At 41.3% G+C, this 27,762-nt stretch overlaps 1 pseudogene; it reads left to right on the top strand.

Annotated features, from left to right (window-relative positions):
* Positions 1 to 873: 873 nt before the first annotated feature.
* On the top strand, positions 874 to 27,596 carry LOC125345060 (annotated as a pseudogene).
* Positions 27,597 to 27,762: the final 166 nt, after the last annotated feature.

The following is a 27,762-nucleotide window of genomic DNA, read 5'->3' as shown; positions in this document are numbered from 1 at the left end:
TGGGTTTCCCACGCTCCCCCCCTCACAGTCCTGCCAATATTTGTTGTTCAAATTCACAGTGTTCGCCAATCTAACTATGGTGAGATGGAATTTCAGAGTTGTTTGGATTTGCATTCCTTTGGGAGTAAACAACTTAAAAAACCATTAAAAGCTGAGCATAGTGGCTCATGCCTGTCATCCTATCTACTCACAAGGCTGGGATCTGCGGATCATGATGCCATGACAGCCTGGGTAGGAAAGTCCCCAACTAACCAGCAAAAAAGCCGGAAGTGGAGGTGAGGCTCAAGCGGTACAGTGCTCTCCTTGAGCAAAAAAGCCCAGCGACAGCACCCAGGCCCAGAGTTCAAGCCCCCATAACGGCATACACAGAGACGCAGACACAGACACACACACACACACACACACACACACACACACACACACAGATCTAATAGGTTACCACTCCTAACAGCAAAAAAGACGTGGTATGTTTTTCCCTTGAAAGAGAAAAATGTAGGAATTTACAAATATTCACACGTATTTGTTTCTCACTTCATCTTCAGGTTTAAATGCTCAGTAACCACGACTTCCTCCACAAATATCGTCCCCCGGGTCTCACGGCTTTTTACCTAGTTATTTATTCAATCATTGTAAGTGATTAACACCGTAGCAGTGTCTTCGAGGCTCCCAAGGCTTGCAAGCGGAACTCAGATCTAGATTGGGACTTTTTTTAGGCTAAAGAAACAGCGAATGGGAACCGGACGAGGTTTAGAGTAACGCGGCTCACACTCTCACAGCGCGCATGCGCCTGCGGGAGCTCGCGCAAAGACTTCCGGGAAACAACCCGATCCCCAATCGCAGCCCGAGGCTGGCTGGAGGCAATTTCGGATGGGAGCCGAGCCCGCCGCGCCCTCGCCTTCTGCTTGCACACTTTGGTGCGAATGAAGCCTACCGGGGCCGCAGCTGTGGCGGTTCCGCTGCCGTGGCTGCGGGAGGCTGAGCGGAGTTTCTGGTCGTCCTCGGCCTGATGAGCGGACGGCAGCGAACGCTTTTCCAGACGTGGGGCTCCAGCCTTTCCCGATCCTCCGGGGCCCCGGGTTGCAGCCTCCCGAGGGAGCGGCCTCGGGACCCCGGCGTCCGCAGCTCCCGGGCGCCGTCGGTCGTCCGCCGCGGTCGAGGAGGCCCAGCCCGAGTCCGATGACGAGGTGTTGCTGGTGGCGGCGTTCGAGGCCGAGCAGCGGCTGAGGGGAGAGAATGGCGGCTTCTGCACCTCCTCGGGCGCCCTGTGGATTTATCCTACCAATTGTCCGGTCCGAGACTACCAGCTGCGCAGCTCCCGGACCGCCCTGTTCTGTAACCCGCTCGTCTGCCTGCCTACCGGGCTGGGGAAGACCTTCATTGCCGCAGTGGTCATGTACAATTTCTACCGTTGGTTCCCTTCTGGCAAGGTGGTTTTCATGGCGCCCACCAAGCCTTTGGTGACACAACAGATGGAGGCTTGCTACCAGGTGATGGGTATTCCGCAACCCCACATGGCCGAACTGACAGGTATGTTAGTAGGAATGGATGAAGAGCCGGATTCCCAAGGGGATGTGGACATATTCTGGTGGAAATAGAACTACTGGAACTCCTGCACCATGTACAGTAGTTCGCATGCAAACATACACATATCCCATTTTCTCCCATGGCAGGTTTTGTAGCAAGTCTAGTACTGATTACTTTATTTAGCTTTCAGAGATTACCTTTGTATAGCTTGTCAATGTTTGGAAGCAGTGAAGAGTGTATAATCTCTAGATAATTGTGGTATTCTCCGTTGTACGTTTTTGCTTCTCTTCAATTCTTATGCACTTCTGCAGGAATTCTGTAAATATAACCTACTTGTGGCCTTTGGTTAGAGGCAGCTTTGACATTTGGGCAACATCAGCGCTTTAATGTGTGGCCTAATAGGCCTGGCATGAGTAGCCCCTGCCTGTGCTCCCAGCTACCTCGAGGCTGCAATGGGGAGGATGAAGGTTCCAGGCCAAAAAACAAACCAACAAACAAAAAAAAGTTGACAAGTCTCTAACTAGAAGAGGCTGGGCCTGGGGTTTCCCAACTGGCATCCGAACTTAATGGGAACATCAATAGGAAGATAGTTATTCAGGCTTTCCCTGGGCAAAGTGAGTCCCATGTCTTCAAAATCAGGAGAGCCTCTGCCTTAGCAAGTGCATAAAGCCTTCAGTTCCAACATCAGGTCCACTAATCAATCAGTAACAAAAAATAATGAAAATATCACTCCAGTGCATTGTGAAAATTGTTCTTCACTTAACCAGTGTACCAAGCCATTCATAAAGTTGTCCAGATTATATGACTTTGTAGATAAACAATATGAAGTTTATTTATTGGCTGAATTGCAGATTCAGATTCATTCTACCACTTGAGCCACACCTCCAGCTTCAGTGTGAAGTTTAGAGGTAGACTGTCACTTTAATTTGTAGGTTCTACTCTAGCTGTCATCAGGAAGGAAATGTGGTCCAGCAAGAGAGTTCTGTTTCTTACACCTCAGGTCATGGTAAATGACCTTACTAGAGGAGCTTGTCCTGCTGCTGATGTCAAGTGTGTAGTTGTTGATGAAGCTCATAAGGCTCTTGGAAACTATGCTTATTGCCAGGTAAGAATTTTGTGTGGTGTATTCTGTAGTGTATATTGTTAAGATGTATTTTGCAGGGGATCATTATTAGTGATGGAAGTTTTTGATGGTTGTTTATTATCCCGGAATAGGTGATCATAGGAAATACTTAGTCTTGCTCACTTTTTAAAAAATTTTGTTTCGGGCTGGGGATATAGCCTAGTGGCAAGAGTGCCTGCCTCGGATACACGAGGCCCTAGGTTCGATTCCCCAGCACCACATATACAGTAAACGGCCAGAAGCGGCGCTGTGGCTCACGTGGCAGAGTGCTAGCCTTGAGCGGGAAGAAGCCAGGGACAGTGCTCAGGCCCTGAGTTCAAGGCCCAGGACTGGCCAAAAAAAAGTTTTGCCAGTCCTGGGCCTTGAACTCAGGGCCTGAGCATCATCCCTGGCTTCTTTTTGCTCAAGGCTTGCGCTCTGCCACTTGAACCACAGTGCTACTTCTGGCTTTTTCTGTATATGTGCTGCTGAGTAATTAAACCCAGGGCTTCATGCATACAAGGCAAGCACTCTACCACTAGGCCATATTCCCAGCCCCTGTCTTGGTTACGTTAATCAGTGTCTCTGCTCTCCCTCCCTCTCCCTATCCCTTTCTCCTTTTTTTCTTTCCTTTTCCTTTTTCAAAAAAACTTAACAGATGTCAGGTGCCGGTCATGGATGGCACAGTGTGGTAAAGTAGGATATTGGTAGAGTTTGGAAGCTAAGATAATAATTCAAGGACTGTAAGTAGACATATAGGACTATTCCATGGCAGCCAGGCCAGGTAATTTTAAATGTCAATATCATAAGGACGAAATATGTACCTGCCTAATACTGCCTTTCCTTTCTATGTAGATACCAAGTACAGGTGTGGGAGCAATGGGATGTACTTATAGAGGTCATTTACTTCTCGCCACTAAATAGAAATGATTTCTATTTATCTGTTATGATAAGGACACTGGCCCTACCTGTCCTACTTAAGGAACAGAACATGAAGCATGCATTTTATTCTTAGTAGTTTGAATGGACGGTGTAGGCTATAGGGAATATGACCTGCAAAGACTCATTAGAAATATTTAGCTGGAGCCAGCACCAGTGACTAACACCTGTAATCCTAGCTACTCAGGGGTCTGAGATCTCAGGATCACGGTTTGAAGGCAGCCCAGGCAGGAAAGTCCTTGAGGCTCTTATCTCCAGTTAACCACCAGAAAACTGGCAGTGGTACTGTGGCTCAAAGTGGTAGAATGCCAGCCTTAAGTGGAAAAAGCTCTGGCACAGCCCCCAGGCCTTGAGGTCCAGCCCCACAACCAACAACAAAAAAGAAGTATTTAGCTGGAGGCTGGGGTTGTGGCTCAAGAAGTAAGCCTTGCAAATGCAAGGCCTGGAAACAGGCCTTGAGTTGAATGTCCAGTACTGCTAGGAGAGGAAGGGAAGGAAGTAAAAGAAACAGTGTGATTAGGATGATACTTAAGGCTTAAGAGATTAGAGTGGAAAGGGAGCGTGATAGTGAATGCGAGATTGGAAGAGTAGCATGACTCCCAGGTTTCTGTTTTGGAACACTCACTTGTGAAAATGTGTGAGTTCTGGAGGCACAGTAGGTTTTGGGGAGAATGGAAAGGATTTGCCTTTGGTTTTAAATGAATTTCACTACCAGTTTATGGATGCATAATTTGGCTTCCTTGGAGACTTAAGTATGATTGACTTGTGTCTTTGTGTTAGGGAAAATTGGCATCTTTCTTATAGTTGATCTTTTTAACTATATCCTTGTAATGGACCTATTTTTCTATTTGTTCATGGTTCTAAATTGAACACATGTATGTTCAGATTTCCCTGTGAGAATGCTACTTTAAACTTTTTATTCTATTTGGAATCCATTTTGTAGATTTATCTTCTATTTAATTCATAGTCACATTCAATGACCTTTATTAAACTGCAAGTCTTCTGCACTCTACCACTTGATCCACAGCACCACTTTCATCTTCTTCTGAGTAGTTTATTGGAGATAGGAGCCTCATGGGGACTTTGCTTGGGGTGGCTATGAACCACGATCCTCAGATCTCAGCCTCAGGAATAGCTAGGCTTACAGGTGTGAGCCACCGCACCCGGCGTGGCTTCCTGTTTATGAGAAACAGTCTTGGTAGGTATAATGATACATCCACATGAAATAATCTTATTATTATAAACATTGCTATATCATTTAGAGGAGTCAGAACTGCCTTATAATCTGAAACAACACTGAATTCTGTCTACCATAAGAATATGATTTATGGCTGGGAATGTGGCTTAGTGCTAGAGTGCTTGCCTGGCATGCATGAAGCCCTGGGTTAGATCCCTCAGTACCACATAAATGGAAAAAGCTGGAAGTAGCACTGTGCCTCAAGTGACAGAGTGCAAGCTTTGAGGAAAAGAAGCTCAGAGACAGTGCTTAGGCATTGAGTTCAAGTCCTAGGACTGGCATAAAAAAAGAACAAAATGATTTATGAAAGCACCAATCCAATAAATGGTCACATTCAGTTCCTTTGGTTGCATCTATGACCCTTATTTAAAGTCCTTTTTTCATGTCCAAGGCCATCAGTTTTAGTACTTAGATCAAGTAGAATTGGCAATGAGAAATAAATTTGTCTTGTTTTTAGGTTTTGTTTTTGTGGTCCTGGAGATTACACCTCAGGGCCTTGGCCATGCCCAGCAAGCACTCTGAGTGAGATTCATCCCTCAGACTTCTGTTAGTTCTCAACTGAAATAATTCTGCTTCAGTCTCTGTTGTGTATAATGTTATGTCTTCATGCACAATCTGTATCATGTTAAAAATATGATAAACAGTATTTTTTGAATGTTAAGATTCAGTATGAGTCTCAGGGAGCCCAGATCATTTCTCTACATAAATGATGCTCTGTGGTAGTTTTGCTTACTAGATCCCCAATGTACCAGTTAAGAAATATTAACAGACTAGATAGAGCAGCTTGTTTAATCAAGCCACTGCTATGCTTGCATTGGACAGGTGAAATCAATATTGTTTTCTTTTTCTTTAAGGTGGTAAGAGAACTGCTTAAATATACGCATCACTTTAGAATTTTGGCACTTAGTGCCACACCAGGTAGTGATGTAAAGGTAAGTAAAATGTCTTTCCATTTATTAACATTTCAGGGCTTGGAATGTGGCGTAGTGGTAGAATGCTTGCCTAGCATGCACAAAGCCCTGGCTTTGATTCCTCAGTACATATCAGTAGAAAAAGATGAAGTGGTGCTGTGTTCAAGTGGCAGAGTGCTACTAGCCTTGAGCAAAGAAAACTCAGGGACAGTGTCCAGTCCCTGAGTTCAATCCCTAGGACTGGAAAAAACAAAAATAAAACACACTTCAGAAAATAAGAATTTTTGTATGGGCCAGGTTGATTTTCCATTCTAGTATTTACCTAGTTTGACTTTAAGACTACAGCCTTTCCACAACCTGCCTTAACTTTTCTTTTTTGGGTGAAGCAGGTGTTTTTTTCCGTTTTCTTTGTCAGTTGTGGGGCTTGAACTCTGGATCTGGGTGCTGTCCCTGAACTCTTGCTCTCAAGGTTTGTCCTCTCCGACTTGAGCCACAGCACCACTTCTGGCCATTTTCTATAGATGTGGTGCTGAGGAATCGAACCCAAGGCTTCATGTATACGAGGCAAGCACTCTTGCCACTAGGTCATATTCCCAGTCCCCACTAATGGTTTTCTAGTGGTTAACTGGAGGTAAGAGTCTCATGGGCAAGTTCATGGGCTGGCTTTGAAGTTCACATCCTCAGATCTTAGCCTCCTGAGTAGCTAGGATTACAGGTGTGAGCCACTTGTGTCTGCCTTTTTTTTTTTTTTTTTTTTTTTTTTTGGTTAAACAGTATTGTTTTTCTTCTTTTCTTTTTTGGACTGGGGATGGAATCCAGGATGTTGGTTGCACTTGCTAAGCAAGCGCTTTGCCACTGAGCTACATCCCAGTCCTGTAGGAGGCTTTTTTGTTTGTTTGTTTTTATTTGATTTGCTATTTGTCTGTTGTTGTGGGGCTTGGCCATGTTGACCAGTCGGGTCTTACACTTCTTGAACTTCTGTGCTCTTACAGATCTCCCAAACTCAACATCCCACCTACCCGCTGAACTTAGCTACTCTTTGGATCAGTAGTTTTATGGCTTCAGTGTTATTTTTGTTGCTGCTGTTGCTGTTTTTTTCTGATTTTTTTTTTATTTTTTTTATTTTTATTTTTTTGGCCAGTCCTGGGCCTTGGACTCAGGGCCTAAGCACTGTCCCTGGCTTCTTCCCGCTCAAGGCTAGCACTCTGCCACTTGAGCCACAGCGCCGCTTCTGGCCGTTTTCTGTATATGTGGTACTGGGGAATCGAACCTAGGGCCTCGGGTATACCGAGGCAGGCACTCTTGCCACTAGGCTATATCCCCAGCCCATGATTTTTTAATTGTTAATATAATGGTGATGTATAAAGGGGTTACAGTTCCATAAATCAGGTAAAGAGTAAATTTCTTTTTGGACAAAGTTACTCTTTTCCTTGCTCTCTCCCCTAAAGCTATTTATTAAAAAATACCAATTAATGTACTTTGGCTAATTTTTATTTTATTTTATTTTTTGCCAGTATGAGGGCTTGAACTCTGGGCCTGAGCACTGTCCCTGAGCACTGTACCAATTAAAAATTATTAACAGACTAGATAGAGCAGCTTGTTTAATCAAAGCACTGCTATGCTTGCATTGGACAGGTGAAATCAATATTGTTTTCTTTTTCTTTCAGGTTTTAAGGAACTGTTTAAACATACGCATCACTTTAGAATTTTGGCACTTAGTGCCACACCAGGTAGTCATGTAAAGGTAAGTAAAATGTCTTTCCATTTATTAGCATTTCAGGGCTTGGAATGTGGCGTAGAGGTAGAATGCTTGCCTAGCATGCACAAAGCCCTGGCTTTGATTTCTCAGTACACATCAGCAGAAAAAGATGAAGTGGTGCTGTGTTCATCTGGTACAGGGTTACTGGCCCTGAGCAAAGAAATCTCAGGGACAGTGCCCCGGCCCTGAGTTCAAGACCTAGGACTGGAAAAACAAAAACAAAACACATTTCAGCAAATAAGAATTTTTGTATGGGCCAGGTCGATTTTCTATTCTAGTATTTACCTAGTTTGACTTTAAGACTACAGCCTTTCCACAACCTGCCTTAATTTTCTTTTGTGGGTGAAGTAGGTTTTTTTTTGCATTTTGTTTTTTTGTCAGTTGTGGAGCTTGAACTCTGGGTCTGGACGCTGTCCCTGAACTCTTGCTCTCAAGGTTTGTCCTCTCCGACTTGAGCCACAGCACCACTTCTGGCCGTTTCTGTAGATGTGGTGCTGAGGAATCGAACCCTGGGCTTCATGTGTGTGAGGTAAGCACTCTTGCCACTAGGCCATATTCCCAGTCCCCACTAATGGTTTTCTAGTGGTTAACTGGAGGTAAGAGTCTCATGGGCAACTGCACGGGTTGGCTTTGAAGTTTACATCCTCAGATCTCAGCCTCCTGAGTAGCTAGGATTACAGGTGTGAGCCACTTGCATCTGCCTTTATTTTTTTTAATACATACATATATATATATATATATATATATATATATATATATATTGTTAAGCAGTATTGTTTTTCTTCTTTTCTTTTTTGGTACTGGGGATGGAATCCAGGATGTTGGTTGCACTTGCTAAGCAAGCGCTTTGCCACTGAGCTACATCCCAGTCCTGCAGGAGGCTTTTTTTTTTTCCTGTTTTTATTTGATTTGCTATTTGTTTGTTGATGTGGGGCTTGGCCATGTTGCCCAGTCGGGTCTTACACTTCTTGAACTTCTGTGCTCTAAGAGATCTTCCAACCTCAACATCCCACTTACCTGCTGAACTTAGCTACTCTTTGGATCAGTAGTTTTATGGCTTCAGTGTTATTTTGTTGTTGCTGCTATTTTTTTCTAATTTTTTGTTAATATACTGGTGATGGACAAAGGGGTTACAGTTCCATAAATCAGGTAAAGAGTACATTTCTTTTTGGACAAACTTACTCCTTCCCTTGCTCTCTCCCTTAAAGCTATTTATTTAAAAATACCAATTAATGTACTAGGGCTATTTTTTAATTTATTTTATTTTTTGCCAGTACGAGGGCTTGAACTCAGGGCCTGAGCACTGCCCCTGGTTTGTTTTTGCTCAGTGCTAGTAGCACTCTACCTCTTGAGCCACAGCACCACTCCTGGCTTTTTCTCTTTATGTGGTGCTGAGGAATCGGACCCAGGGCTTCATGCATGCTAGGCAAGGAAGCACTCTACCACTAAGCCCCATTTGCAGCCCCTGCTTTTTATTTTTATTATTTTATGTTTTGCTGGTCCTGGGAGTTGAGCTCTGGGCCTGGGTTCTGTCCCTGAGTTTCTTTGTCTCAAGACTTAGTTCAATCACTTGAGCCGTCACACCACTTCTGGCTTTTTCTGAGTAGTTTATTGGAGATAAAGGTCTCACGAAGCCAACGCTGGCTTCAAACTATGATCCTCAGATCTCATCTTCCTGAGTAGCTAGGATTACAGGTCTGAGCCAGCAGGGCCGGGCTATGACTACTTTTTAGTAATTGCTATGTATAGTTCTTTTTAGTTTAACTTGGAAATAATTTTAGACTTATGGAAAAATTTGTAAAAGTTTAAATCTTTGTCTTTCACTTAATTTTTGCTAATGCTGACATTAATACAACCATAGTAAGAATGCTAGTAGCTAATATACCAACTATAATTTGAATTCTGCTTGCCCATCAATGCCTCTTTTTCCCCATTGCGCAATCTAAAATCTTGAACTTAACTTACTGGTCTTATCTCCTTATTCCCTTCCAATCTGCGACAATTCCTTAGTCTTGTCTCTCATGAGCTGCATGTTTTGGAACAGCATTTTGTAGAATGTCACTCAGTTTGGTTTGTCTGGTATTTTGCAGACCAGAAGGGACGCTGTACATAGCTATGCTCAGCACATCCTGTCAGGGCTACACGGTGACTTACTTCTGGGGCTCCTAATCTAAGATAACGTCTTTTGTGTTTTCTTTTTTTTTTTTTTTTTTTTTTTTGGCCAGTCCTGGGCCTTGGACTCAGGGCCTGAGCACTGTCCCTGGCTTCTTCCCGCTCAAGGCTAGCACTCTGCCACTTGAGCCACAGCGTCACATCTGGCCGTTTTCTGTATATGTGGTGCTGGGGAATCGAACCTAGGGCCTCGTGTATCCGAGGCAGGCACTCTTGCCACTAGGCTATATCCCCAGCCCTACTTTTCTGTTTTCTTTAAAATCACTATTGCTGGGCTGGGGATATGGCCTAATGGCAAGAGTGCCTGCCTCATATACATGAGTCCCTGGGTTCGATTCCCCAGCACCACATATACAGAAAATGGCCAGATGTGACGCTGTGGCTCAAGTGGCAGAGTGCTAGCCTTGAGCAAAAAGAAGCCAGGGACAGTGCTCAGACCCTGAGTCCAAGTCACAGGACTGGCCAAAAAAAAAAAAAAATCACTATTACTACCCCTCCTCCATCCCTTTTCTCTTACTCACCCTTCCTCTTACCCTCCTTCTTTCCTTTGCTTCCTTTCAACAGATTGCTTAGTGAGTTCTAGACTAGCCTGGAACTCAAGGTCTCCAGTCTCTGCCTTTCAAGTACTGTACTAGGTTTTCAGATGATTGGGGTATCCCATGAGTTCAGCTTCTATGCTTAACTGACATTCTTTTGTAACAAAGAGCTGTTATTTGTGAATTCACTTCTTTATATCTTTATGAACTAATATATATTGATTGTTTTCTATGGGCTACAGTCCATATTCAGTTTTGTTGCTGAGACTGGATTAGCGTTGGCCATTGCAGACCTTCTTCAACACAATTTCTATGTCCTTTAGATACATACGCGTCTCTATTTCCCTTTAAAACATTTAAAATTTTTCTGACATCACAAGATAATTTATGCTTATTTATTATTTTCCTTGGCCTAGGTATAGAATCAAGCATTTTTTAAAGAGCTCTTGTTCCCTATACTGGAGAATATTCAAAATGCAGATATTTTATTTCTTGATGCTGGAACCAGGGTTGTTAGAATGCCAGGTGTGTACTCTTTCCACTTGGGAAAAATTCCAGCCCCCCCCTCAAGGATTTACAGCCCTCCTCTAAAATATGTTTGTCTATCTCTGTAAGATTACATTTGAAAAGTGCCAAAAATACGTTTACGAAATTTGTTAGAAATGCTCTAATGTTCTTATTAGAGAAATGTTACAGGTAGAAAAAAATGTTTCAAAATTATTTTTCTCCTGTTCTCATACGGTATGTGGAATGTGTAATTTTTTTTAATTTAAAAATTTTAAATTAAAAAATGATGTATGGCAGGGTTACAGTTACATAAGTTAGGTAATCAGTACATTTCTTGTGGAACATTTTTACCCCCTCCGTCATTTTTCTTCCAGTTTCCCTCTTCCTGTGGGTTTTTTTTGGTGGGAGGGTGTAGGAGGGTTATTTTTGTTTGCTTTTGAGACAGACTCTTGCTATCTGGGCCTATGCTGGCCTGAGACTCTTACTATTTCATTTCTGTATATAGTTAAAAAATCAACATGTTAAATAATTTATTCTGGGCTGGGGATATGGCCTAGTGTCAAGAGAGCTTGCCTAGTATACATGAAGCCCTGGGTTCGATTCCCCAGCACCACATATACAGAAAATGGCCAGAAGTGGCGCTGTGGCTCAAGTGGCAGAGTGCTAGCCTTGAGCAAAAGGAAGTCAGGGACAGTGCTCAGGCACTGAGTCCAAGGCCCAGGACTGGCCAAAATATATAAAATAAAAAAAAATTTATTCTCATATTTTATGGATTTGTGTAGGCTGTGCAGCAGGCTATTACTAACCTACTAATTGGGCAGATTGAGCTTTGTTCTGAAGATTCTGCAGATATTTTGCCATAGTCTCATGAAAGACGAGTTGTGAAGCTTGTTGTGCACCTTGGGGAAGAACTGGCAGCCATCCAAAAGACATACATCCAGGTAAGCCTTTTTTCTCCTAGTTCTAGGTTTGCATAAATTCACTGGCAGAATCTAGAAAAGAGAACATACAGAATCCATATATTATAGAATCCATATATTGAAGAGGTCTTTGAAGTTATGAGTTTGGGGATGGATTAAAGATGATGAGTGATTTCTTTGCCACTTCTTCTATTGAGACATGAATATGTTCTTCTTTCTCAAAAGTGGGCTGGCTCTCTGAACGACCTACGGAATTTGATGATTGCATGTTAGCCACATGGTTAAGAAAGCTAACCATGTAGAAGAAAAAGGAGTAATCAGATAGATCTATGAGCCCAGGTAACCTTTTACAAAGCTGCCAGCAATCTAATTCTCTAAACAATAAGGAGGATAGACTAGTTTTCCTCCAGTACTTCCATACATATTTTTTTCCTTTTTCTTTCTTTCTATTTTGCTCCGTTTTGTTTTTTTTTGCCAGTCGTGGGCCTTGAACTCAGGGCCTGAGCACTGTCCCTGGCTTCTTTTTGCTCAAGGATAGCACTCTACCACTTGAGCCACAGCACCACTTCCAGCTTTTTCTATATATGTGGTGCTGAGGAATCGTACCCAGGGCTTGATGTATACGAGGCAAGCACTTTACACTAGGCCATATTCCCAGCTGCATTCGTGTTGTTTTTGTGTGTGTGTGATATTGGAATTTCTGTTCATGCCTTCCATTTGCTAGCCAAGCTTTCTAGCATTTGGGCCATACTTTTAAGGTAACTTTTTAAATTTTTGATATTTAATTATCATTTCAGCCTTTCAAGAAGTTCAAATCTCAGCTGGTGGCCCTCACCTGAAATCCTAGCTACTCAGGAGACTGATATCTGATGATTGTGGTTCAAGGCCATCCCAGGAAGAAAAGTCCATGAGCTGCTTATCCTCCATCAACCAGCAAAAAGCCAGAGTGGAGGTGTGGCTTAAGTGGTAGAGCACCAACCTGAGTGAAAGAGGGAGAACTTGAGGCCTTTATTTCAGGTGCCAGTAACTCCAAGGAAGGGAGGAAGGAAAGAAGGGGAGGGGAGGGGAGGGACCTTTGTAAAAATAGTGTAGATTTCTTTCCAGTGGCAGCTACTTTGAAATTTTGTGGGGACACTGTTTTTTTTTTTTTTTTAACATGATTGTCATTTTCTTTCTTTAATTAATTAATTAGTTTATTTATTTTTGCCATTCCTGGGCCTTGAACTCAGAACCTGAGCACTGTCCCAGGCTTCCTTTTTGCTCAAGGCTAGCACTCTGCCACTTGAGCCACAGCGCCACTTCTGGCTTTTTGTATATACATGTGTTGCTGAGGAATCGAACCCAGGGCTTCATGTATATGAGGCTAGCACTTTACCACTAGGCCATATTCCCAGCCCTGTGGTTTCTTTTTGTTATTAAATCTCCATTACAAAGGGCAAAGGACAAACCAATACAACAGTGATACTTAACAAGACATTATGTTGGGGCTGGCAATTTGGCTTAATAGTAGAGTGCTTGCCTAGCATGCTTCAGGCTCTGAGTTTGATTCCTCAGCACCACATAAACAGAAAAAGCTGAAAGTGGCGCTGTGGCTCAAGTGGTACAATGTTAGCCGTGAGCGAAAAGAAGCCAAGGACAGTGCCCCGGCCCTCAGTTCAGGCCACAGGACTGGCCAAAGGAAAAAAGAAAAAGAGAAAGAGAAAAAGAAAGAAAAGAAAAAGATAATATAAAGAAACTGTATAACTTGGGGGGGGGGCAGCACTAGGGAGGAACGGAGGTGGAACAAAATGGAGGAGGTAACTAGTTTACAAGAAATTTCCTCTCTGCCTTACATATGTAACTGTAGCCCCTCTGTACATCACCTTGACAATGAAATTAAATAAAAAAATCTTAGCATTATTTTTTCCTAAGTATTATTTATTGAAGATATAGAATATTCTGGTCATTCTCTCTTTTTTTCTTCTTTCTTTCCTCCATTCCTCCCTCCTGCCCCCACTCCTTTGGTGGCAGGGTCTTTCATAATAGATCAGTCCCCTAAGCACTGAACTACATTCTTAACTCCAATATTTGCCTCATTTGTTAGTCATGTGCAGTTAGAATTTCACTTTGTTAATATGTTTAGAGTGCTTTTTTTGTAAGACAATGTATTCAGGAAAGCTGGAAGAGAGAGGTAAGAAATGTACTAAAACAAACAATTATTTGTCACTCTAGCAGCTGTTCATGTAGAGGTCTCTTTCTTCCTTCATTTACCATTAAGATTATTCCTGTTGGTTTACTATTTTCTTTCTGGAATGCTTGCTCCGTCAGAACATAACATCATAGACTCAACTCATCGTTCATGTTAACATACGTAGCCTCAAAGCTACGTAACTTTACTCTCTTTTAGATTCTTTTTTTTATTCTAAGGTGATGTACAGAGGAGTTACAGTTACTTAAGACAGTGCATTTCTTTTTAAACAGTGTCACACCCTCCCTCATTTTCTCCCAGTTCCTCCCATCCTGAACAGCTCCCCCCCAAGTTGTATAGTTCATTTCCAATGTAGTGACTGTCGAGTATCACTGCTGAATTAGTGCACAATTGGTCCTACTGTTCCTAAGCTTCCCTTCCCCTCCCCAAATGAGATAAACTTGTATACATGACAAAGGATACAGAAATAAAAAACGGCGACTAAAGGGAAAACTAGAAGAAAAGAGGGGGAAAAAACCCACAAACAATATGATGAAAAAACTTGTTATTTCCATTTCTTGGAGTTCACTTGGACAAGCATCATTTTTTGTGTTCATATGCACATAGCGCTTGAGCCCTATGATCCTCTCCTAAGAATATCCTCCTTTGTTCTCACTGTGTGAATGTTTAGAGTCCTGTTTAATCTATCATGTCCAAGTGTAATATTTTTGTCTTTTACTATCCATTAAGTTTATGTGTAGATTTATAGATACATTCTATTGATTACAAATGAGGGAAACCATATAGCCTATATTTCTTCAGGTCTGGCTTGCTTCAAGTCTATTTCCTTACAAATGGGGCAATGTCCTTCTTTCTGTTGGAAGCATAAAATTCCATGGTGTACATATACCACATTCCCCTGACCCACTCAAGAAAATGTGATATATATATATGTGTGTGTGTGTGTATACATATTTATACACACACATACATACATACATACATACAATGAAGTTCTAGATTCTTAATTGTATTAATAACATTGTATTTATCAAAATTACCTATTTTCAACTGGTTATGTGGCTATGCCTGTAATCTTAGAACTCGGGAGGATGAGGCAGGAGGATTACAAGTTTGAGGCTAATTTGGGCTACAAAAAATAAAAATAAAAACACTTTCCACGGGAGGGAGGGGGGCATGAGGGACAAGGTAACAAACAGTACAAGAAATGTATCCAATGCCTAACGTATGAAACTGTAACCTCTCTGTACATCAGTTTGATAATAAAAATTTGAAAAAAAAAACAACAACAACAACAAAAAACACTTTCCACAACAAAACCAGGAAACAAAACTTATCTATTACCATCTTTTAGTCTTTTTTTTTTGTCCTAGAATCAGGGATCAGACATAGGACCCTGCACTTGCTAGGAGCTTCAATCTCCATCTCTATCCATTTCTTGATCCTTTGGTTTCCTTCCTTGGATTGTAAACTATGAGAGCAGCCAGCGTAATGTGTCTTAGTCATAAGATTCCCGGTATTTAAGAGGTACATTTGATATGTGATGGATATTTAATACTGGTTGGAAGAATTAATGAATGAAATTAAAGACATTTCAATTTATTCAACCATCTGCAAACATTTACTTGGGACCTATGTGCTATTATTTGTTCTAGAGGTGGAAGATGCAGTAATGAAAAATACCACTGCCCTTCTTTTTCTTTCTGCCAATCCTGGGGCGAAAACTTGCCTGGGCACTGTCTATAAGCTTGTTTTGTTTGGCTAGCTAGCATTCTACTTTTTGAGCCACAGCAAGACTTCTGGCTTTCTCTGAGTAGTTCATTGGAAATAAGAGTTTAATCTTGGGGCTGGAAATGTGGCTTAGTGGTAAAGTGCTTGCCTAGCATGCATGAAGCCCTGGGTTCGATTCCTCAGCACCACATACACAGACAAAAGCCAGAAGTGGCGCTGGGGCTCAAGTGGCAGAGTGCTAGCCTTGAGCAAAAAGAAGCCAGGGACAGTGCTCAGGCCCTCAGTCAAAGCCCCAGGACTGGCAAAAAAAAAAAAAGAGTTTAATTTTTGCTGTCCAGGCTGGTTTTGAACTGTGATGCTCAGATCCTGAGTTGCGTGGATTACAGGTGTGAGCCCTAGCTTGTGAGGCCCATGTTTAGATACTATCCAGGTTTAGATGTCAACGATGCTTCAATTTTATTATCTATGCTGTGTTAGCCCAAAACTTCATTTCAAAACAAACTTTATTAAATATATTAATTACTTTAACATGTGGCAAAAATTAATATGTTTGAAAAAAGGTCTTTAAACTTACAATATTTTTTTTTACATTTGCAGAGTTTGGAAACATTTGCAAGTTCTCTGATTCTGAGCAATGTTTTGATGAGAAGAGATATCCCCAATCTAACCAAGTACCAGATAATTCTGGCCAGAGATCAATTTAGGAAAAACCCATCTCCAAATATTGTGGTAAGTATAAACGTTTATGATAGGAAGGCTAAAACATAAAATGAGTTATTGAAGTGTATCACTGACCCATGAAAGAGCAAATTGTAGCTAAATTTGAATCCCAGAATATTTAGGCTTACTTGTAATACCAGAAAGGAAGAAGCATCACAAAAAACTTGTAATACTTAATGTTCATTGGAGAGAAGTAGGTGTATGAAAATGTCTGTCAAGCTGGGCCCAAGGTTAGAAGAAAAGCTCACTATATAAAAAGACACCCAAGTCTAGAAGTGTAACTCCATGGAACATTGCTTTTATTTAGCAGTTCCTGGGATCTGAATTAAGGTCTTTGCTTTCTTGGGCTCTGGATTTTGCTGGTTAGGTCTTGAGAAAGCATCTTGCTTCCTTCCTAGACACATGCTTGATCAGCCTAGGCTTTTAGTTGCTAGGATGGCTGGTGAGAAGTATTCTTGAGGCAGACTCCCAAGTAGCAAGGAGCAAAAGGGTAAGAGCACCTAGCTAGAGAAAAAAGATTTTGAAGAGGCCAGAGAGAATAATTAATGAATATTTGTGACTACATAGGAGTCACTTTTATTTTACACCAGAAAATGCAGTCCTGCCATGCCAAACAAACCTCTAAAGGAGTCTATTTCACTATGTTATCTAAAACATGAATAAACATGTTTAAATTTCTTCCTAAAGTTAAAAGTTCACTAAAATTTTCAGTAAATCTAAACTTGCTGATTTTGATTTTATTGGTGAGTGTATTTGATAAAGAGGCAAGTTTACTGTTTCAGATAGTTAGGGTGCTATAGAAAACTATTCAACACTGTCAGGGAAGAATTTAGAATGATTCACTGAGAAATGCCACTAAAAATGTAAGCTATAGGAAAATAATTGAAATACATTCTCAGTATTCTTCTTTTAAATCTTTGTTACCAGGGGCTGGGAATATGGCCTAGTGGTGGAGTACTTACCTAGCATACATGAAGCCCGGAGTTTGATTCCTCAGTACCACATACATAGAAAAAGGCAGAGGTGGAGCTGTGAGCTCAAGTGGTAGAGTGCTACCTAGCCTTGAGCAAAAAGAAGCCAGGGACAGTGCTTGTGGCCGTAAGGACTGGAAAAAACAAAACTTGGTTATCATATGGGCACATTAGCCTGAGAGCATGGGTATAGTGCTTGTATCTTCATGTTTCTTTGGTTGAATTTAACATGTGCTGATTGTTTTGGGTTTTTTTTTTTTGCCAGTCCTGGGTCTTGGACTCAGGGCCTGAGCACTGTTCTTTTTGCTCAAGGCTAGCACTCTGCCACTTGAGTCACAGTGCCACTTCTGGCCATTTTCTATATGTGTGGTGCTGGGGAATTGAACCCAGGGCCTCATGTGTAAGGGGCAAGCACTCTTGCCACTAGGCCATAGCCCCAGCCCAACTTATTATTGATTTTTTTCAGGGATGTCATCAAGGCATAATTGACGGCGAGTATGCCATTTGTATTAGTTTATATCATGGTTATGAACTACTGCAGCATATGGGAATGAGATATTTTTTCCTTTCTGGAATTACGCATGGAACAAAAGGTACGTGGTATGAAATTATGTAAAGAAATGATGAAAATATTTTTGTTGAAGATACATAAAACAGTCATCTAAGATGCTTTATTGTTATGATTTTGGTTATTATTTTGCCAGTCTTGGGGCCTGGACTCAGGGCCTGAGCACTGTCCTGGCTTCTTTGTGCTCAAGGCTAGCACTCTACCACTTGAGCCACAGCAGCACTTCTGACTTTTTCTGTATATGTGGTGCTCAGGTATCAAACCTGGGGCTTCATGTATGTGAGACAAGTACTTTACCACTAGGCCACAATCCTAGCCCCAGATGCGTTGTTTTTAAAAGCAATGAGGTGTTTTTGAGTAATTGCTAGAAAACAATACATATGACTCGAACTGGGAAAACCAGATGTTTTTTATTTTTAAATTGCAAAAATCTGCATTCATTTTTAGAGTTGAATTTCTTTTTACTAACTAATTTGTTTTAAGTTTACTTATTTGTAGAACCTTTTCTTTTTTTTTTTTTTTGGCCAGTCCTGGTTTTGGACTCAGGGCCTGAGCACTGTCCCTGGCTTCTTTTTGCTCAAGGCTAGCACTCTGCCACTTGAGCCACCACGCCACTTCTGGCCGTTTTCCATATATGTGGTGTGGGGGAATCAAACACAGGGTTTCATGTATAAGAGGCACTAGGCCTTGCCACTAGGCCATATTCCCAGTCCCCCTTTTCTTAATTTTTGAAGGAATGACATGGGTAAAAAACGAACTTAGCCGAAATGAGACCTTTATGAAACTATAACTGCACACATACACATGGTACTTTAGCAAGTGTTAATGCTTTCCTCCACAAAGATATGGATTTTCATTTAAAATTCTGTCTTGTGTTAGCTGTGTGTAGTGATGCATACCTGTAGTCTCGGTTTCGTAGAAAGTTGAGGCGGGACGATTGATTCTGTTTAGGACTTTGAGGTACATCTAGGTAATACAGCAAGCCAAAACCTAAAATATGCTATAAGAATTATAGATTATAAGAATTATAGAATTATAAGATTATGACCCAGAAGAACCACTGTTGGGTATCTATCCAAAAGCCCACAAACAAAATCACAGTAATGCCACCAGCACAACAATGTTCATCGCAGCACAATTTGTCATAGCGAGAATCTGGAACCAACCCAGATGCCCCTCCATAGATGAATGGATCAGGAAAATGTGGTACATATACACAATGGAATTTTATGCCTCTATCAGAAAGAATGACATTGTTCCATTTGTAAGGAAATGGAAGGACTTGGAAAAACTTATACTAAGTGAAGTGAGCCAGACCCAAAGAAACATGGACTCTATGGCCTCCCTTATTGGGAATAATTAGTACAGGTTTAGGCAAACCATAGCAGAGCATCACAAGGCCCAATAGCTATACCCTTATGAACACATAAGATGATGCTAAGTGAAATGAACTCCATGTTATGGAAACAATTGTTATACCACAGTTGTAACTACTTTCAACGTCCTATGTGTATGTGTAGTTTCTATTATTGATGATGTTCTTGTATCACCTTCCTATGGTTGTACCTACACTATCTCTGTAATCTTATCTGAGTATATTGGAAACGGCGTTTACTGGTATTGGAAGTAGGAAATTCAAAGGGAATACCAAATTTGAGAGACACAGGATAAAAAAAGAGAAATAACTACAAAAGCAATACTTGCAAAACTGTTTGGTGTAAGTGAACTGAACACCTGGGGGGGAGGGAAAGAGGGGGAGGGAGGGGGGCATGAGGGACAAGGTAAGAAACAGTACAAGAAATGTATCCAATGCCTAACGTATGAAACTGTAACCTCTCTGTACATCAGTTTGATAATAAAAAATTGAAAAAAAAAGAAAGATTATATATTGTTTGTCTTTTTCTTTTTTTCTCTGTCTTTTTTTAATCAGTCATTGGGGCTTTGGGCATGGGTGCTGAGTCTGAACTCTTTCGCTCAACATTAGCACTCTACCACTTTGAGCCACTGGCTCATTTGCAGTTTTCTGGTGATTAATTGGTGGTGAAAGTCTCATGGACTTGGGCTGCTTGGGCTAGCTTTGAACTGAGATCCTTCGATTTCAGCTTCTTGAGTAGCTAGGATTACAAGACAGAGCCCCCAGCGTGCGCTTTTTTAAATGAGGCAAGGTTTCATTATGAATCCCAGTCGACCTTCAAACTTGTGATCCTTCTGCCTTACCGTCCCAAGTTCTTTTTTTTTTTTTTTTTGACATCTGGGAGCTTGAACTCTGGGCCTGAGCACTGGCCCTGGTTCTTTTTGCCCAAGGCTAGCACTCTGCCACTTGGTCCACAGAGTTACCTGTGGCCTGTTCTCTATATGTGGTGCTGAATCGTGGAACTCAGGGCTTCATGTATGTATGGCAAGCACTGTTTTTACTAGGCCATATTCCCAGCCCCCATCCCAACCAAGTTCTGATATGCCACCATGCCCAAATTGTTCTTTATTAATTAATATGAATTTTAAAACATTTTTTGATTGATGCACGCGAATACCCTTGTTTATATTTGGGTAACAATAGGTCCTTTAAATGTTTAAGTGTTTTATTGTCTGTTAGGATTAATACTTATTCAAGTTTATTGTTTATCAATTTAAACCTTAAATACATATTAGATATTAGCCTCATTTATTTGTAGTGAAAATCCTCAGTCTGATTTAAAGTTTAAATAAACATATTTCTCTTTGTTTTATTACTGACTTCCGTTTGGATGTTCCTATCCTACCTGTATACTTAGTTACTATTTAAATAAAAAGTAAATTTTTCACATGCTTAAAGAACAATACATTAATATGATTACTTTGGAAATTATAGAAATAATTTTGATTTTTTTTCCTGCAGGAGAAAAATGTAAAGATTTTTTCTATACTCATCCAAAGTTAAAGAAGGGCTGGGGATATGGCCTAGTGGCAAGAGAGCTTGCCTCATACACATGAGGCCCTGGGTTCGATTCCCCAGCACCACATATACAGAAAATGGCCAGAAGTGGCGCTGTGACTCAAGTGGCAGAGTGCTAGCCTTGAGCAAAAAGAAGCCAGGTACAATGCTCAGGCGCTGAGTCCAAGCCCCAGGACTGGCCAAAAAAAAAAAAAAAAGAAATTAGAAGTAGTTGTAATCAAACACTTCAGGTCATGGAATGGTAGGTAATACTTAGTAGTGTTGAAGGTATGGTAGTTGCTGAAAGTGCTAAGATTTCCACTTACTAGTTTATGCTAACACACCTTATAAAGAAGGAGGAATTTTGGGGCTGGGGTAGCCTTGAGCAATAGGAAGGCAGAGGTAGTGCTCAGGCTCTGAGTTCAAGGCCCAGGACTGACAAAAAAAAAAAGGAGGAGGAGGAATTTTAATTGTTCTAAATAATTAATGGTAAAAATTTGAATACAGGGCTGGGGATATGGCCTAGTGGCAAGAGTGCTTGCCTCGTATACATGAAGCCCTGGGTTCAATTCCCCAGCACTACATATACAGAAAATGGCCAGAAGTGGCGCTGTGGCTCAAGTGGCAGACTGCTAGCCTTGAGCAAAAAGAAGCCAGGGCAGTGCTCAGTCCCTGAGTCCAAGCCCAGGACTGGCCAAAAAAAAAAAAAAAAAAAATAGAGAGAGAGAAAAAAAATTTGAATACATTTTGGAAAGTATGAGCAGTAGGAATGCTTAGAATAAGATAATAAGGGAAAAGTTAGTTTGGGGCCAGTAAGAGTGAGAGTAAAACCATCTATAATAAAGTGGTAGCAAGTTATGGCACATCGGGAGAAAGTTTCATGTGTAGAGAGTGGTTAGAGAAGCCTGTGTGTGAAATGTTTTAGCTGATACCTGGTGGAAGTGAGGGAGGCAAACTGGGGATTTCTGGAAGAAGGATTACTGTAGGCAGAAAGAATAGCATGGTCCAAGGACCCTATTTGTTAGTTTGGTTAGTTTTATTAAAGATCAGTGGACTAGATTAGGATGAGTGAGGGTAAGAGGTGTGCAGATGAGCAGTAATGAAGGCCAGATGGTGTAGGGCTTTTATTTTCCCCCTTCAGTTCTGGGGCTTCAACTCTTGGCCTGGGCACTTGCTAGCACTCTACTACTTAGAGCTACAGTGTCACTTCCTGTGTAGGGCTCAATTACTTATTTGGTGCTGTTACTAAGACTTGAATTCAGGATCATTCTCTTGCTTGGCTTTTTTTTTTTTTGGCCAGTCCTGGGCCTTGGACTCAGGGCCTGAGCACTGTCCCTGGCTTCTTCCTGCTCAAGGCTAGCACTCTGCCACTTGAGCCACAGCGCCGCTTCTGGCCGTTTTCTGTATATGTGGTGCTGGGGAATCGAACCTAAGGCCTCGTGTATCCGAGGCAGGCACTCTTGCCACTAGGATATATCCCCAGCCCCTGCTTGGCTTTTTTGATATTCAGTGTGATGTTCACCAGATTGATAGTTTGGAGACCAAAGAGGGTCTAGAAGGGTGTCCTGAAGATTAACGTCTACAGAGTTTAAAGCAAAGCAGTCACCAAGGAGTTTGAGAAGGAAATGGAGAAGTGTATGGGAGAAGTAGGGAAGAAACAACAGTAGCAGTAGGAAAGAGTAGACTCTGGAACGCTTAAGAGAAATGTCACAAGAACTACCAAGTTTTCCTTTAATATGGCAGTGTGGAAGTCATTGATGCCTTTGATAGAGCCTCAGTGAAATGAGAGTAGAGAGGCCGGCGCTAGCAGGTTAGAGACTGGATTTGCAGTGAGAGTAGCAGGTTGTCAGGTATTGATCACACGCAGAAACTTCATGCTACAATGATTCAGAGCAAGTATGTTTAGAATAAGTTTATTTGCTATAGTTGCTTCTCTCAGCTCTTACTTTTTGCTTCTTTTGTATTGTGAACTATCACTGTATGGATTCCCGAGGAATAGTCTGAGCCAGTTCTTAATAAAATGGATTATTGTGAAAATGAAATTAATTAATTAATTAGTATATACAGTGTTTGGTTACTGGCATTTGTATATGATGAATAAGGAAGGTAAAGGCATTGTCAACCTGACTGTACAAATGTGCAATCTCAGCATACAAGAGGTTGAGGCAGAAGGAGTTAAGAGTTTGAGGATAGGCTGAGCTACATAGTGAGACCCTACCTCAAAAAAGAAGAACATATAGGCTGGCAGCTGGTGGCTCACACTTGTAATCCTAGCTACTTAGGAGGCTGGGGTCTGAGGATCCTGCTTCAAAACCAATCGATGAGACTCTAGACTTTATCTAATAAACTACTCAGAAAAAGCCAGAAGTGGCACTGTGGTTCAAGTGGTATAGCAATAATAGCCTTGAACAAAAAGAAGCTCAGGGACAGAACCTAGGCCCTGAGTTTAAGCTCCAGGAGCAGTACAAAAACAAAGAAAAAAACCACAGACACAAGGAAGAAAAAAAAATTTCATTTGAAGTTCCATACCAAGCTTGAAAGCCAAGGCAAACAATCACAAAAATATCTGTGTAACTACCTGGCCTTTATTATCCCATTCATACTTCCATTTTCTATTTCATTTAGTTGCCAGTCCATTTTATTTCATGTTTTAGATTATTACCTTATTTTCAATGTTTTCTATTAACATGAAGTAGTAGGGATAATAGTATATTTTAGATAAGACATATCACTTAGAAAATATGTTGCTTGATCATAAAATTCATGTTCATCTTCGTGCATTCTGCTGGTTACCAAGAATAAGCATTGGCAGCAGCTTTAGAATTGACTAGAGGGTATTCTGCAGTTATCTTTTGTGAAGTTGAGCATGTGTGGCCAGGTTAAGAAGGCCTTTAGTGAACAGGAGGGAAAGTTGTAGGAAACTAGTGGTAGCTCTGCAGTGTGTTTTTCTGTCTGTCCAGAAAGTTAAAGGGGAGAGTCAGTCATGCCCTGTGTTAGGGGCTACTCAAAATGACTCAGACACTTAATGGTCTTCTTTGGAACTTTATATTTCATTTTATGGGTTATAGGGTTTGAACTCAGAAGCTGGGTGCTGTCCCCGAGTTCTTTTCTTCGATGCTAGTGCTCCACCACTTTGAGCCACAGCTCCACTTATGGTTTTCTGGTGGTAAATTGGAGTCTGATCGACTTTTCTGCCCAGATAGGCTTTGAACCATGCTCCTCAGATGTGAGCCTCCGCTGAGAAGCTCGGATTACAGGTGTGAGCCACCTGTGCCTGACTACAACTTTATGATAGCCTATGAGAAATGGAGTCAAGATTGTTAAAATTACTGTGTAATGCAGTAGAAAAAGACGTTAAAACTTCTTACGTATATATTAAAAATGATTACTTAATATTAATATATGGCTTCAGGGTAGTGTTTTAAACTAGTTCTTCTGTAAAGACTTTTGAAAAGTTGTAACTAAAGTATTTTCTGTTCCACAGCTACAAACACCTCTGAAAAGAAATATGATGACACAAGAGTTATGATTGTTTTCTTGATTTCGAGACAGTGTTCAGGAAATTGCAGAAATGCTTTTTTTTTTTTTTTTGGCCAGTCCTGTGCCTTGGACTCAGGGCCTGAGCACTGTCCCTGGCTTCCTTTTTGTTCAAGGCTAGCACTCTGCCACTTGAGCCACAGCGCCACTTCTGGCCGTTTTCTCTATATGTGGTGCTGGGGAATCGAACCCAGGGCCTCATGTATAGTAGGCAAGCTCTCTTACCACTAGGCCATATCCCCAGCCCCAGAAATGCTTTTAAAGCATCAGCCAATTATTAGAGTGATGACGTTTGTTGGCCATGCTTCAGGGAAAAGCATGAAAGGTTTTACCCAGAAGGAGCAGTTGGAGGTAATTTTGTAGATGGTGAAACAGAAATAAAACCAATTAACATTTAACTTTTTTTGTAAGCACTAGTCACTTGGCTACTGAAATAAAATTTTATAACAAATGTGAAAAAAAATGACAAAGTACGTTTTGAATAGCCAGATAAAGTCCTTTATGAGACTACATTTTTACTCAATGATGATACTTTAAAAATTATTATTAGGGGGCTGGGAATATGGCCTAGTGGCAAGAGTGCTTGCCTTGTATGCATGAAGCCCTGGGTTCGATTTCCCAGCACCAGATATATAAATAACGGCCAGAATTGGCTCTGTGGCTCAAATGGCAGAGTGCTAGGATTGAGCAAAAAGGAGCCAGGGACAGTGCTCAGGCCCTGAACCCAAGACCAGGACTGCCAAAAAAAAAATTATTATTAGGGGGCTGGGAATATGGCCTTGTGGCAAGAGTGCTTGCCCCGTGTACATGAGGCCCTGAGTTTGATTCCCCAGCACTACATATATAGAAAATGGCCAGAAGTGGTGCTGTGACTCAAGTGGCAGAGTGCTAGCCTTGAGCAAAAAGAAGCCAGGGACAGTGCTCAGGCCCTTAGTCCAAGCCCCAGGACTGGCCAAAAAAAAATAAAAAAATAAAAAAATATATATATATACCTATATATTATTATGGTTATTCAGTTTACTCAATCAAATTTTTAAACCTTAGCTTTCAGTTTGCAAACTTTTTTTTCCTCTTCTCAGTCCTGGAACTTGAACTCAGAGCCTGGGTGCTTGCTATCCCTGAGCTCTTCAGCTCAAGGCTAGAGCTCTACCACTTGAGCCACCGCACCACTTCCAATTTTCTGGTGATTAATTGGAGATAAGAGTCTGACAGACTTTCCTGCCTGAGCTGGCTTTGACATGTGACCCTCAGCTCTCAGCCTTCTGAGTAGCTAGGATTATAGGCATGAGCCCACAATGCCCGGCGTTGAACTTTTCTTTTATCACTCAGTAATAAACAGCTTTTGGACTGATCCAGATTCTTGGACCACACTTTGAGTAGCGTCATTAAAAATGAAGTGGAGGGGCTGGGAATATGGCCTAGTGGCAAGAGTGCTTGCCTCGTATACATGAGGCCCTGGGTTCAATTCCCCAGCACCCCATATACAGAAAATGGCCAGAAGTGGCACTGTGGCTCAAGTGGCAGAGTGCTAGCTTTGAGCAAGAAGAAGCCAGGGACAGTGCTCAGGCCCTGAGTCCAAGCCCCAGGACTGGCCCCCACCAAAAAAACAACAAAATGAAGTGGAAACATTGAAGAAATAATTGAGTATGTAAGTCTTGAATTTAGGGGGAAAATTCATGGAAGTGAATATTCATTCAATGACAGATCAATGCCAATAGGAGGTACATAAATAACAGCTTCCTTTCTCTCTTTAGAAATATGTTAGCTATAAAAGAATAGTATTTTTTCAGGTGGGATTGGCTTATACCTATAATCCTGGCTGTTTGGCAGACAGAGAGCAGGAACATAAATGTTTGAGGCTAACTCCAATAGAAAAGTTCTCAAGACCCTATAGCTCAAAAATTTCCAGGGAATAAAACAGAGCTGGAGATCATGTCATCTGTGAATAGGGATAGCTTGATTTCTTCCTTGCCGATGTGGATCCCTTTGATATCCTCCTCTTGCCTTATTGCTATGGCTAGGGATTCCAGCACTATGTTGAATAGAAGTGGGGAGAGTGGGCATCCTTGTCTTGTTCCCGAGTCTAGGGGGAATGATTTAAGTTTCTATCCATTTAATATGATGTTAGCAGTTGGTCTGTTGTATATGGCTTTTATTGTTTTGAGGAATGTTTCATCTATTCCTGTTCTCTCCAGAGCTTTTAATAAGTATGGATGTTGTATTTTGTCAAAGGCTTTTTGGGCATCGACTGAGATAACAATGTGATTCTTGATTTTAGTTCTGTTGATGTGGTGAATTACATTGATTGATTTACGGATGTTGAACCATCCTAGTGACTGTGGGATGAAGCCTACTTGGTCATGATGTATGATTTTCTTGATCAGTTTCTGGATCCTGTTAGCTAATATTTTATTGAGGAGCTTTGCGTCTGTGTTCATTAGTGATATTGGTCTGTAGTTCTCTTTTTTTGTTGGGTCTTTGCCTGGTTTGGGAATGGGTATGATATTAGCTTCGTAGAATGAGTTTGGGATTTCTCCCTCTGTTTCTATTTTGCGGAAGAGTTTGAGGAACATTGGTATTTGGTCATCACTAAAGGTTTTGTAAATTCATTGGTGAATCCATCTGGGCCTGGGCTTTTCTTTGTTGGGAGGTTCTTGATTGCCTCCTGTATCTCACCGTAAGTTATTGGTTTATTTAGTTGATTTATTTCTTCTTGGTTCAGTTTGGGCAGTTTGTACTTCTCTAAGAATTGATCCATTTCTGTAAAATTATTGTTTCTGGCTGAGTAGAGGTTTTGGAAATAGCTCCTTATGATTGTTTGAATATCGTGTCTACTTGTTGTAATTTTTCCGGTGGAGTCCTTGATTTTACATATACGAGTCTCTTCTTTTTTTTGTAAGTCTTGCAAGGGGTCTGTCAATTTTATTTATTTTCTCAAAGAACCAGCTTTAGTCTTATTTATTTGTTGAATGGTCTTTCTATTTTCAATCAGATTTATCTCCTCTTTAATCTTGTGATCTCTCCCCTCCTAGTCGTTTTAGATTCTGTCATTTCTTGTTTCTCCAGTTGTTTTAGTTTCATCGTGAGGTTATTCACCTGCTCTGCTTCCATTCTTTTAATGTGAGTGCTGAGGGCAATGATCTTGCCCCTCAGTACTGCCTTAGCTGTGTCCCATAGGTTTCTTTGTGATGTGTTTTCATTGTCATTGTGGCTTATTAATTCGTTGATTTCATGTTTAATTTGGGTTCTCTGACTCAGAAGTCCCAGTTAAGAACTTACACCCGCACATTTGCTGGCCCACGAATCAGAGGGATTGTGCATCACCACAGTGAAAGATTAGATGCCGCCCACATGTCTAAATAGATGGTGTCCATTTTGTGCCATTATATATGCTTGTGAATTAAATGTTGGAGGTTTTCTTTGGAAGTGGGGGCAACAGTGAAAAGGAACCCAGGGATTTGGGTATAAAAGGCCAAACCTTTGCCTCTTGAGTGCTGGAATGACAGGCATACACCACCATGCCTGCCTA

Source organism: Perognathus longimembris, unplaced genomic scaffold, assembly GCF_023159225.1.
Source record: "Perognathus longimembris pacificus isolate PPM17 unplaced genomic scaffold, ASM2315922v1 HiC_scaffold_5261, whole genome shotgun sequence".
NCBI lineage: Eukaryota > Metazoa > Chordata > Mammalia > Rodentia > Heteromyidae > Perognathus > Perognathus longimembris.
The sequence above is the reverse complement of the archived record's forward strand: the minus strand, read 5'-3'. Positions and strand labels throughout refer to the sequence as shown.